At 30.5% G+C, this 13104-nt stretch overlaps 1 protein-coding gene across 2 annotated transcripts in view; it reads right to left on the bottom strand.

Annotated features, from left to right (window-relative positions):
- The window catches only part of LOC145276930 (uncharacterized), a 263410-nt gene that overhangs the window by 173055 nt on the left and 77251 nt on the right, over nt 1-13104 (bottom strand). Inside the window, exon 1 of one of the 2 annotated variants that reach the window (XM_080128406.1) lies at nt 12689-12910. The exons of the other annotated variant lie outside the window; for it this stretch is intronic. The gene's annotated coding sequence lies outside the window, so the exon portion shown is untranslated. Of the gene's footprint in view, nt 1-12688; nt 12911-13104 lie in introns of those variants that run through there. 2 annotated transcript variants of the gene reach the window in all.

Raw genomic sequence — 13104 nt, 5'->3', positions numbered from 1 at the left:
ATATTATGGTGTAACTGCTGAAGTAACTCCACAAAACTGGTAGGACAGCCTAGTTTCCTAAGAATCTTCCAGAGAGCATTGCGATTAATGTTATCAAAAACTTTTGTCAGATCGACAAAAATTTGATGCAAAGGCACTCGCTGCTGCATACATTTTTCTATTAGCTGTCGCACCATATTGATTCTCTAGAATGATAGAGGAACAAATAAATTCCAGCAAACGATTTAACAACATCTTTACTAAAACCTTTCCCACTGCTTCAAGCAAGGTAATGCTGCTTTAATAATCTCAATCAAAATTTGACCCCTTTCCTTTGTAGATTGGGATCAATATTGTATCAATACAATCTTGAAGGATAGCATTACCATACCAAGCAGCAGCGAGGATAAGTGTATGAACTGCTTTGATAACGCTATCACCTCCAAATAGCAATAACTCAACAAGTATCCAATCAATTCCGGGTGCTTTTCCCGTATTCATCTCTTTTAATGTGCTTTTAATCTCATCAACACTGGGATCAGTCATCATCTCAGCAATGACGTCCTTTTGAGGGAGACCATCAATAACTATATCATTTACTTCAGACGGATTATCAAAAATGTTCTGTCCATCGTTCCATGATCCCTTTAACATTGTTGAAAAGGGCAGAATCAACTTTGGATTTTGCAGGTACACATGTTGGAGGCTGTAGTCCAAAAGCTTGTCTGATTTTGTAAAACATATCTTTCGAATTTTTGCTGTCATAATCTATCTAAATGTCTGCTGACACATTGGTCCACCGCTTGCTCTTCAATCGCGGTACTTTTAATTTTGTTTCTTTATACACTTTTTCTGCAGTTATTTTAGCTGATCCATGAGAACACAAACATATCTCGTGAGCCTTTTTCTTCTCTTCCAAAAGATTAGTGATTGTAGAGTTATTTTCGTCAAACCAATCCCTATGTTTGGTTTTCTTAAAGTCAAGAATTTCAGCTCCTTTTCTATATACTTGTGACTTAAATCGTTCCCAAGTTCCATCAAATGAGATATTAATAAATGAGGTCAAAAGAGTTTCACATGCTTCATTATTTTGTAACTTGGAGACATCGATGCGTTTAGGCACTTTTACTCCATTGGCTCTGACCCTTTTCCTTATACACAGCTCAAGTTTAGCACGAACAAGATTGTGATCAGTGTAACAGTCTGCACCCCGCATAACTTTTATGGTACACATATCCTGAATATCACGCATGATGACATGATCAAGAATATGACCATGTTTTGATCAAGAGTGTATCCAAGTTAGCTTTTGAATAGGTTTTTGTTGGTAGAAGGTGTTACATACTTCAAGATTATGTTCAATGCACAGCTGCAAAAAAGAATCCCATTTTCATTTGCCTTATTAAGGCCATGTTTTCCCAAGACACCCCAGGTGTTGTGATCACTTCAAATACGTACATTAAAGTCTCTAAGCAACAAAATCTTATCTGCTTTTAGTATCCCTTTGATTTAATTCCTTAGATCTTGATAAAACCCCATTTTGACATTCTGCCTACTATCCAAAGTATTGAGTTAACTGAACGTTACAATCTCAAGGTAAAGTTACCCTTGGTAACATGATGGCATCTCTAATTCCACCAGGTTGTTCTAACGGAGATGTGATCTTTGTCTTGATAGTAAAACCAACTCCTCTTTCCCTTTTCACACACACACACACACACACACACACACACACACACACACACACACACACACACACACACACACACACACACACTTTCTTTTGGAAATAAGGTACGATTATGAATATCTCCACTATCAAATAAGCTATATATACTGTGAAATTTACTTTATTTAAAGAGAGGACATATAACATGAGAAATATTTGGAATCAAGTCTCCACTTGTTGATATTTTAGATCATTTGAAACCATAGCAACAAGTTTTTGTTTCACCTCCATTAAGGCCAGAGGTTTTGGGGGAAATATCAGATATTTTGTAATTCATATGCAAAACTAGGAAAACAAATCACTATGATTGAAGAATTGGTAAAGGTGCAGTATCTTTCCACTCACGAAAAATCCATTAATATTAAAATAATTATATGTTTTCAAGGGCGCTGAAGACAACAACAGTAAAAATCACAGGGAACGAGTAGTTTCCAAAGTATAAAGAAATAATAAAGTGAGGAATCACTTTCCTATATTAATTTAACGTAAAATGAACATCTATTTTATAACGAAGGTGGTCATAAGGTGGGTGCTCATTCTACGCTAAATTAAATAAATATAAAGTGATCCCCACTTTTTAAAACAGTAATGAGTTACCTATATATATACTCGTCGCCAAATTGAATATGGAAATGCTCATATCTTTGGTTCTATCGGCTGAAACTACATGAAAATTTGCAGACTTTTAGGAGATTATAATGCTATTCTATGTATAAAACTTTAAGACAATTAGTTAAACAGAACCTATATTTTCAAACAAATAACATATGCCAAAATTAACATACATATATATATATATATATATAGTGTCCTAGCAAGTCAGCTTTTGTTTTGCTGCTTTGAGATGAATTTTACTTCGGAAATTTATGCTTGATTATATCCTGTATGGTCTTGCCAGGCCATTAATATACATACATATATACGTATATATATATATATATATATATATATATATATATATATATATATATATATATATATATATATATATATATACATATATGCATACATATATGTACATATATGCATACATATATGCATATACATACATATATACACATACATACATATATATATACATACACACATATATACATACACATATATACATGCATATACGCACACACACACACACACACACATATATACATGCATATACGCACACACACACACACACATATATACATGCATATACGCACACACACACACACACACATATATATACATGCATATACGCACACACACACACACACACATATATACATGCATATACGCACACACACACACACACACACATATACATGCATATACGCACACACACACACACATATATACATGCATATACGCACACACACACACACATATATACATGCATATACGCACACACACACATATATACATGCATATACGCACACACACACACATATATACATGCATATACGCACACACACACACATATACATGCATATACGCACACACACACACACATATATATATATATATATATATATATATATACATGGCTGCTGTCCCCTTGGTTTCGAGTACGCCACACTCCTTTATTTTATGCCCTCTCCCCTCCTTTACTCTCCGCTGAAATTGTATGTGTTCATTGATAATTCTTCAGCACAACCAAACTGCGGTAGATTTTGTCATAGAATTTGCACACCCGATCAGTTTTATTTTCAGTGACATTATTGAGCTGCAAGAGTGGTTTATCACATTGACATAAACGACTTTTGAGGCCAGCAATAGTTAGGTGCATCTTGCTACATTTGTTACAGTTAGCGTGGTGAGTTTGGGAACCCTTTGCGAATCAAACGATTGTAAGCACTGCACTGCATACAGCTATTCTGAAACGATTTAATGCTTTAATGAATTAGTTTCCACCGCTTACTTCTATATAAAGTCATTTTCACATTGATCCACAGATAGTCCAGATTATTTCAGATAAGTTTTTAAGTCCTTAAGTCTTTTCTTCGGTTTTTATGCATTTCCCTTTCCTGTCTACATTTCATCATAGAATAATTACCTTGACAGACCACTGTCATCGCTACTCGCAATGTTATCAACCCATCAGACAAAACGTTTTATTGCCATCGACCGATTGCTTGATTTCACGTGATTTAAAACAACAGGTAGGTAAGTTTTAATTAGTTAATAGAACGACTGAACAAGTATTTGTTTGAATTGGAGTTGAAAACAACCATAATGTAATAATAGGTACACCTTTATCAAATATTTCTTTTAACAAATATAAGAGGTTTGCTTATGAACAAATTTTATTGATTTTTTTTTAAAGATTTGATTAGAAAGAGGGGAAAACAAAAAGTTATTGGCTGTAAGTGCAGGTAGAGGAATTATTACTGGGAACGTTTTGACAGTGATAACTATGATAGCCATTAGTTGAGTACGTACTTTAAAAATAAGCACCGAGTAGATAAAGACTAGCAACACATCTTTAGAAAATAAAGGACTATACAAGAAGAAAACACCAATCTTGCCTATATTGAAAAGAAAGAGTATATTAATTTCTATACAGATTGTATTTAGAATGCGCCTAAATATAAAACCAATATTTTATCCAGATTAAGTCTCACATGTAATAACTTCTGAAAGCCTTCATACTCCATCTTGGATATCTAACCGGAAATACATTTTTCTTTTAACTCTTGTTTTTCTAAAAGCTTATGGAAGGATTATATTACCTTTACAGTTATGAAAATATCAATTCACTTTTGCAGTTTTGTTTATGTTTCAAGGCAAAGAGATTTAAATCTGTATCTGAGGCACGGGACTGTCATTGGAAATGAAGTAGCTATCTCAGACATCGTTTATGTTCGCCCTCTAGAATTTCCAGTTGATGTTTATAGAATGTCCACGTTTCGCTTGCATAGAAAAGGGCCCTCAAAACACATACTTTATACACAATGATTTTTAAGTGCTGAAAATAACCAAGAAGCTATTTCAATGCGAGGCTGCATTCTCCAGAGAAGATACTACCTAGATATAAAAACCAGTGAACTATATCTATTTTATTACAGCCAACGAAGATAGTTGGTCCACATAAAGCGATCCAGATGCTGGATCATACATAAGAACTGTCGTTTTTTTTTAAAAGATTTATCTTTAAACCAAGCGAGTTATGTTCAGATACAAAATGGTTCATAACGTATTAAAACTCATCTTCCAAATGTGCAACTATCATTGTGAAAAGAACGAATCAGATCCACACATCACTCGGAGCATCCCATTGTTTGTTAGATCTCTCTGCGTCACTAAAACGTATACCGCCAATGGACTTAGGACATTAAGTTGAGTGATATACATACACACAAACACACACACATTTATACATATATATACACACACACATATATATTTACACATAATATATATATAGACACAAATATATATACACGCATAGATATACGTATATATTTAATGAATATACATATAAACAATCATATATGCACAAGTAATACCATATATATATATATATATATATATATATATATATATATATATACACTAAGATAAACTGAATATAACTGTTTAAAAGATTAACATATATGAACAGGCAAAATTATAGAGAAATAAAAGGCGGATCAAATGAGGTATAGGTTGTTTAAACAGCTACATTCAATTTAACTTAAATTTGCGGTTATTTAAAAAAGTTGCTGTGTGTAGACTTCCTATTTGGCGCCACCGTGTATATATATATATATATATATATATATATATATATATATATATATATGTACATATATATACATTGTAAAGGCAAATATTATTGATTAATAAACTGTAGTAAACTGTAGAAAGTAGAATCCCGTAGTTGACAACCGTTTGATACTTAATTACATATTTAGATTAACTTATAATTTGGTTCTTTTGAAACTCTGGAAATTCTAATTCTTCTTTGGCTCATATACCCATATGCTGAGATTATATTTATATGTCTATATATTTCTACACACACACACACACACACACACACACACACACACACACACACACACACACACACACATATATATATACACAAACACACATATCTAAATGTAAATTCTGAATTAAATTATATATAGCAATGTATTTTTTAACAAAGGAGTACAAATAGTTATTAAAGTTTTTTCCTTAATCCATGGATTTTCAATGAATGACTCATCTCATCGGAGGAAAAGTTAATAGCAAATAGTAAAATAGATGTTAGTAATTATAAATTTTGCTTATTACTTCATAAATTGAAAATTTAGATTGAAGTTATGGTAGATATATATATATATATATATATATATATATATTAAACCCCGGAAACAGTGTTCCATTGTAAACAACCGATGATCCCTTTAAGAATATTGTTTGTTCATTTATGTAAAACTATTCAGCGATACGGGAGATTTGTCGACTTACTGACAAAATAATGTTCGATCGAAGGACATTTTTGTATAATTTTGAAGGTTTTAAAAAAATTCCAACACTATATATATATATATATATATATATATATATATATATATATACATATATATATATATATAATAGTGTTGGAATTTTTTTAAAAACTTCAAAACTATATATAGATAGTAGTCCTTTATAAAACACACACACACACACACACACACACATATATATATATATATATATATATATATATATATATATATATATATATATACATATATAAAATAATAGGATAGGTCGATTTCAGAACTGTAAAAATCATTTTTCAAGAAAGTTGAAAAACATGTCAAATGTTACCACAATAAAGATTTCACTTTAAATCTATGTATTTATTTGAAGAATCTTACTTAATCACGAAATAGATACGCATTTTTATCCTGCATAAGTGTTATCCGTGTTTCAACAAAAAGAAAATAATACAATACACTTAATAATAAATATTTAATAGTTTTTTTTTTTAATTCTTTTTCTTTAGAAATTAAATGAAAATATATAAATTAAAAAAGAGAGAGAAAACACAATAATATTTAATTTTATATAAAATAACTATTTAAATACGTCGTCATATTTATTGATAAACAATTAATGGTTATAATGCGAAACACTCTGCCCAATCGATTGATATATGTTTGTCCAGGGAGAATTTCATCTTCAATTTCCTTCCACTTTAGATTTGAAGTGAATGTGATGAACAGGTTTGGTTTTCCATAATATCTAACATAGGTCACTGCATCTGGAATCTTTTCATGCATCGTAAACTACATGTGACGCTAGAAGATTATATGCATATCTAACTTTTTTGTTTTATTTTACTTCAGTCGAAGTTCTCAGAAATCAAGGGGCCCACGACCTGGGGCTAACACTTGAAGTCTATATGAGATACATAGATATTCGAATGTTCCATTAAAGGTCTTTATCTCTCAAGCACTGAGTTAGTAAAGAAATTGAGAAAATAATTTTCCTCTCCCCAATTAACCATTTTATACGTTGTAGTATATCTTTCATGTTGGTCTAATGGTCTTACTGGATTCCAGGACAAGAATTTATCTAGTCTGGTGGAGTATCCAGCTTCGTGCTATTACTTGAGGTAATATCACTTGGAGAAGGTGCACCATTCCTCGGAAAAGCTGTGGGGTGGCCGTAGTGAGGAGATCTTATTTGGGCTGCGAATACTATGTGATTTTGAATATTTGGTCAGGGTTTACTTCTATGGAAAAAGTATCCTCATGCAAGATTGTTCTGATAAACCCCTTTACAGAGAGACCTTAGACACTCGAGGATAGTGTCTATTAGCCTGTATAGTTATTTATATAATCTTTGAGACGTATGTAGGAATCTACTCTTAGCCTGTTTTAATGAGTTTTAATATATAAAAGTCTTTCTGCTTCAACTTTTGCAAATCTATCAACTGCAATCTGATGGAAGAGAGTTTGACTTCTGTGAAGATGATTAAAGGAATTATCTCTGATCATAAAATGGTATGTATAAAAATCTACACATGAAACATGTTTTGTGGGATTTCCAAACTGATTTTGGGTCAAGTGAGATGTGATGAAAGGACTACGATCAATTTTTTTTCCATTTTAAAATTATTTTTAGTTAAAAAATAAATTATAATTCGATCAATCAAACTATAAAAATATATGCAAAAAGTAAAGAAATCCATTTCTTTGCGTTTGGAATTTTTAAGAAATCATTAAAAAATATTTGTAAAAAAATGTGTTTTATTTGTAAATAAATAATTCCAAGTGTAGTATCTATCATGGAAAATAATCTTTTAATTTTATTTTCAAATGAATAATTAAAAATTTAGTATCTGTTCTTTCCTCGTCAGTCAGAGGAGAACATACCCTTTTCTACTGAGGTAATTCTTGCCTCTCAAAATCTTCATTTATACTTCATAAAATCGATTCTGTGTTTTACTTTGGCATACTCTATCTACCTCATTATTTATTTCCTTTATTTATTTAATAATAATAAATGAATTTTTTTTTCCTAAAATATAGTTTAAATAAAATAATTTGTTAGGGAGTATTATCAGAACCAATTTAGGTGACTGGTATAGGATTTGGCTAATATTTTAATAATTTCTGATAAAAAATGAAAGAGTTAAACTAAACAGTTTAAGTAACTTTGATATTTAAAAAAAAAAATCAGTTACTTAAAAGGGACAAGAACACAAAGACAGAAAATAATATCAAATAGTTTAACCCTTCCATTTTCATCATAAATTATTTAAATATTGGTATTTCGGTAACCTAAATTGGTTTCGACATTACGCACAAAAAACTTATTTTTCTTAAACAATATTTTAATAGAAAAATTAAAAAGTATTGTATGAAAGCCAGATTGACCACATAATTTTATTATACCACACCTTTTACAACTTAAACACTCTTATAAAAATATTCATATGTGGATATATATTAAAAAAAATCTTTGTTAAACTTTGTGATATATTTCCATTCTATGGAGGTCAGGCGCGAACGCAGACCCCATAGTTTTATTACACCATATTTCCTCAAACTGAAACATAATTATCAGAGTATAATTACATGGATAGATATCAAAAGGCCTTGTTAAAGCTTGTAGATTTTCATTCTATGGAGGCTACGCGCGACCCCCCCCCCATTTTATTATACCATCTCTGTTCTTGCTCCTTGATATCTCTTCTATAATTGTATGTGGTCAGTTTTATATAATATCTATTAAGAAAAATATATACACATATATATGCATTCATATATATATATATATATATATATATATATGTATATATATATATATTCACATATATTTGTATACATATATATATATATAAATTCTTATAATGTATTTGTATATATATGCATTCATATATATATATTTGTGTATATATATATATGTATATGCATTCATATATATATATTTGTGTATATATGTATATGTATATGCATTCATATATATATTTGTGTATATATGTATATGTATATGCATTCATATATATATATTTGTGTATATATGTATATGTATATGCATTCATATATATATATTTGTGTATATATGTATATGTATATGCATTCATATATATATTTGTGTATGTATGTATATATATATATATGTATATGCATTCATATATATATATTTGTGTATGTATATATATATATATGCATTCATATATATATATATATATATATATATATATATATATATATATATATATATAAGCCTGATGAATCCTAGCGTGGATGAAACGCGGAATATTCTGTGTAGCTTAATCGTCATATATATTTTATAACTTACTACACACACACACACACACACATATATAAGAGGAAATAGTTAATAAATAGTTTATTTCATATATATATATATATATATATATATATATATATTTCTGTGGAAATATTCTTTTGCACGTATATTTCTCTTTTTATATATATACCAATACTTATTTAAGAAGCTCAATGAAAAAAAGCATATAATGAATAAATGACAAAAGTCAGTATTCAAAATTTCATTATGTTGACCATCTTACAATTTATTCATTAAATTGAGTTGACATTCACAATTCACAGATACTGTCAAGAATCGTGAATGCCAACTGAATTAAAGTAATAGATTGTAAGATGGTCAACATCTTGAACTTTGGAAAATAGGCTTTTTGTCTTTTATTCATTATATATATATATATATATATATATATATATATATATATATATATATACTCGGGGTTTTTTTTATATTCAAAAGTAATGGACTAATGAATTCAACGAGGTTGTTAGATAGTGCTCAATAAAAAGAGCTGATAATACTTGTTTATTGTTATATAAACATGCTCACATCCCGCTGCTACAAATAGCCACTTGTTTCAATCAAACAACAGATATCATCAGGCAGCGACTTGACTATTCAAAAGTTCAATGAATAACCTGATTATTCATTGAACTTTTGAATAGTCAAGTCGCTGCCTGATGATATCTGTTGTTTGATTGAAACAAGTGGCTATTTGTAGCAGCGGGATGTGAGCATGTTTATATAACAATAAACAAGTATATATATATATATATATATATATATATATATATATATATATATATATATATATATATATATATATATATATATATATATATATATATATATATATATATATATATATATATATATATATATAGTCGGCATAATCACATTGACACACCGGTTCTCGTCAGATCACCGAAGTTAAGCAACGTTGAGCCTGGCTAATACCAGATGGGTGACCATTTGGGAATTCTAGGCGCTGTATGTGCTCTCCGCTTATCTCGGCATTGTTTCCAGTCGTCTTGTACCTCAACTTGCCACTGGTATGCAACAATGTTGACTCAGGAGAGGCGTAGTTAGAGGTTGCGCAAGTCTTGCCACACAAATTTCACGCGCAGGCACCCTTACAGTGGGTATCCATAGTCTGTCAATACTGATGGAAGCCTTCATATATAATAGTCAATACTGGGTTTGTTAGAAATTCCAGGCACGGGCGCCCTAGGCGATTGGAAAAAAAACTTCTACTTGAAGACTGCACTTCATAGGATTAAACCATACTTTATTCTTATAAGAAGGGACTGAAAGGTCAAGCCCCTTAGATTTTTTGTGCTAGGTGCAATATATAGTATCTGTTCTAATAGTGTACTTTATTTTTGTCTTACTTTAGTAAATCAAGGAAAAAAATATTGTGCTATATATATAGATTTTTAGTTTTATTTTCATTCAGAATCACCTATTTTAGGGGAGAGGGAACTGTTTTTTTCTCCATGTTTAAAATAGACCTACTGTGAGATGGCAGGGACATGGACATTCTATATCCTTCAACGGAGGAAAAAGTAATGTCTATTGGTTGATTAGACTGCGTTGAAATAAGAGTTTTTATTGTGACATGTGTAAACATTTGTATATTCAACTAAACCTGCTTCATCAGAAGACTTCAAAGCTAAAATAATGATTTCAGGCATTACTGCAAATGTTTTTCGTGAACTGCAAAGCCATGTTACCCTTTTCTATTGCTAATCACTAAGGACATGTGGAAACATAAAATTCCAACAAAAACTGAAAAAAAATATAGATTTACGGCTTATTGATCCCTTTTTAAAGATTATTTCTATCGCAGGTATTAATAAAGTCATGGCGTTTTTAAAGTGCACACGGACTTTATGAACACCGCGTATTACTGTCCATGGTAACAATAGTTCGAAACGTAACAGTGTCAACAATGATGACATCCAAAACAAAATAGGAATATTTGGATTATTCGGACTACTTTTCTCATCTTCAGTGTTATTCGCACAACGTTTCGACTAGTGTAACTAACAGCCATCTTCAAGTGTATCTTCTCAAATGGGAATCTGCAAGGAACTTCGAACGATACCCTTTTTTTTTTAAATCCAGAGAACGCATGTTCTTGTTCTGTCAGCCATGATCGTAACGGATTAAACACTAGGTAAAATTCAATTGTAAGTTACTCTCTTTTGGGCGTTGAAGGTTTAATTCCCGGTGCGGGCGACATTAAGAATACGATTGGGAATTACTTCAGACTTCTATCCAATCATGGCTGACGGAACAAGAGCAGGCTTTTCTCTTGAAGATTAAATAAAGGGTCCCGTTCGAAATTACGTGTAGATTCCTGAGTTCGAGAGGAAGATTCCCCAGTTCGACAAGATATACATGAAAAAGGTAGGAAGTTACATCGGCCGAAACGTTGTGCGAATAACACTTAAGATCAGAATACTAGTCCGAATACTCCAAATAATACAAAATATCAATAACCATCTAAATAATTTGGAAACAAAATGTCGATGCCACTGTTTACTGTTTATATATCTCAACATAAACTTTCGATTTTTAACATATATAGATTTTTAACATATATAGATTTTTAACATATATAGATTTTTAACATATGCCGTATAGTGCTTGTGCAGATTAATGATTTTTTAAACAAACGCATTTCAGGTGGAAACATTATTATGTACTTACACATCATATCGAAATTGATATAAATTAAAAAAATTACGAAAAATGATTCAGTAAAAAAAATCCCTACAAGTAAAAATAAAATTTATCAAATTATTGGGTTTTATTGTATGTTTTAATGCGGAAGAGTTGTGCGACCAATTCAATATTACAAACAAAGGCGATATCCATTTATTAACCTAAATTGGATGCCTTTTTGTTAAAAATACAGCTAGCACATAATTTTCGTAATTTTTGGAAGATTTCGACACGACACGTAAGTACGTAATAAAGTTTTCACATGAAATACACTGTTTAAAAGATCACCAATCTGGACAAGTACCCCAGTATGAGATATCCTGTCCCAACCAGCAGACATATTTACGCATCATTTGCTTGTGTTAAAAAGGAAAAAAAAAATCCAAAAACAAAACCAAACCAAACAAAAAAACAAAAACAAACAAACAAAACAAACAAAAACAAAACAAGAAAAAAAACCTCAGATGTAGTGAAAGGAAATTGAATTAAAGGTGACAATAATATACATACGTTTATACTAAGTTGAATTCGTTCTATATGAAGTCCGACTCGTTTTTTTTTGTCTGTTTTTCCATCAAAGAATTTTCCACCGTTCTGTAAAACGTACACAGTTACATATACTGTTTACATATATATTTATAAATATCACATTCAGAGAAAGCTGGATAAAAAAGTGTATTAAAGCTTCTCCTCCAATTTATCCCGCCAGAGGTCGCAGCTGAGTAATGTAATAGTTTTATTTTATTTTTTTTTTACTTCTTCGTCCGCTTGGTATCCGGGAGTGTCAGATTTTGTGAAGCCTTTTGTAATTCACTGATAATGTATGCTACTTGTTTTTTTTTTTTCTCTTCGTCTCCTTATTCATTTTTTATTTATTTATTTATGAATAACTTATATGTACATATGATGGGAGAGTAACCGACATA

The sequence above is a fragment of the Euprymna scolopes genome, chromosome 5 (assembly GCF_053919585.1).
Source record: "Euprymna scolopes isolate OS-2025 chromosome 5, ASM5391958v1, whole genome shotgun sequence".
Lineage (NCBI taxonomy): Eukaryota > Metazoa > Mollusca > Cephalopoda > Sepiida > Sepiolidae > Euprymna > Euprymna scolopes.
The sequence above is the reverse complement of the archived record's forward strand: the minus strand, read 5'-3'. Positions and strand labels throughout refer to the sequence as shown.